General features: G+C 34.9%; 1 protein-coding gene across 16 annotated transcripts in view; it reads left to right on the forward strand.

The window, feature by feature from the left end:
* NRXN3 (neurexin 3) overlaps positions 1-1,755 on the forward strand; it is a 1,829,483-nt gene that overhangs the window by 1,782,474 nt on the left and 45,254 nt on the right. The window lies entirely within an intron of this gene.

A 1,755-nucleotide genomic window follows, 5' to 3' on the forward strand; every position in this document is an offset into this window, starting at 1 on the left:
ATAATTTGTGCACTGTGGCTTTCTAGCTCATTTATTGTTATCCTAAGACATACCTCAGACAATAGTCAGTGTTAACCTATTCTGGGATCCTAAGAAGAGAGGATGTTACTAAGAGATTTGGTAAAATGCTGCATTTTATTTATTTCGGAATGAGTATGTTTCTTGGAACACAGTGTTTTAGATGTTACAGCTAACATAAAAAAAAAACAGAATATAATAAGTGAAAATATACTGAAAAGATATATTTCTTTGATAGGTTCTTTCTGACACCTATGTGTCCTTGACAATTTAAAATCATATGTATTTGTTTAATTGCCCTTTTTTCACATTCTTGCATTATGTATCTAAAACTATCCAAAAATCAAAACAACAAACTGTTTGGGACTTTGAATTTTCTATGAATTAAAATAATCTTAAAAAGAGTAATAAAGAACCATAATTCACAATTTAATAAGAAAGAATTCCTTTAAAATATGTTTTCTTTTTACAGAATCTTTTTCTTTAAGGAAAATATAGCCCACCTAAGCATCTGAAGTTCTCATTACAAATTGCATTAGTCTTGACCTCTCCTTAAGACAGATCCTAAAACTGGAAAACTCATAGTTGAAAAATGCTTAAGTATCTTCTTTCTCTGAGTTGTAATTCCATTTTAGCCTTAAAGCAAAGACACCCTTTTAACTAAAAGATATTGAAAGTTGGCAATATTGTATTGCCAAGTGTTCAGATTTGTCAGATCAACCACCCAGAGCAAAAGTTGGCAAACTTTGTTTCTGTCAAAGGCCAGAGAGTAACTATTTTAGACCTCAAGGGTCTCATGGTTCCTGCCAGAACCATTTAGTTCTCCTGCTGTAATAGCATAAAAGCAATCATAGAAAATATATAAATTAGTGAGTATAGATGTATTTTAATGAAAGTTTATGAAGGCAGACATTCAGCTAGATTTGGCGTGCAGGGCATAGTTTGATTACCGCAATCTAAAAAAATCAGTTAGGTTAGTATTTTGTTTTGTTTTATTTTGTTTTTTGTTTGTTTTGCCATAGGGCTCATGCACTTGCCAGAGAGAGACAGAGAGGGAAAGTGAGAAATCACTCACTGAGGGGAATGACTATACCACAATCCCTTCTCCTCTGTTCTCATCTTGGGATTTTGGGTATGCTTATACACATGCCTTGTGTGGGGATTAGAACTGCAATCGGCTATGTAGACTTCTACTTAACCACCATGCCACCTGCTGACCTATGGTCTTTTTTTAATACTACATGAGAACTTCTTGCCCATTTTGTTGTCAATTCTAACAAACATTTTTTTGAATTCTCCACTAAGCATATGAGGTCATATAAAGTATAATAAAATAATAAAACCTCCTCTTTTGGGGGCCAGCAGGTGGCCAGTTGGTTGAGGCACTGGATTCCACATGACTAATTCCATGGTTAGAGTCCCAGACCCAATGCCTTGAAAAACACCCTGGGCACATGTGCATGCATGCCCAAAATCTAGAGGAGAGTATGGGGGAGAGGTAATTGCAGTGTGGCCATCTCCCATCTGGGGGTTGATTTCTCCCTTTCCCTCTTTTTGCTTCTCTCTGTCTTTCTCTTCAGTGAGTATATGTACTGTATTGGTAGAAAAAATCTTTAAAAGCATTTCCCGTCATTTTAAAAAATATGCCATTATCTCAGTCATGAACATGATTTAAAAAAAAAAAAAATTGGGGTCATCACTATCCAGCTTTTAAACTGCCCTTTTTTTTTTGGAATT

This window comes from Tupaia chinensis, unplaced genomic scaffold, assembly GCF_000334495.1.
Source record: "Tupaia chinensis unplaced genomic scaffold, TupChi_1.0 Scaffold000528_1, whole genome shotgun sequence".
Taxonomy (NCBI): Eukaryota; Metazoa; Chordata; class Mammalia; order Scandentia; family Tupaiidae; genus Tupaia; species Tupaia belangeri.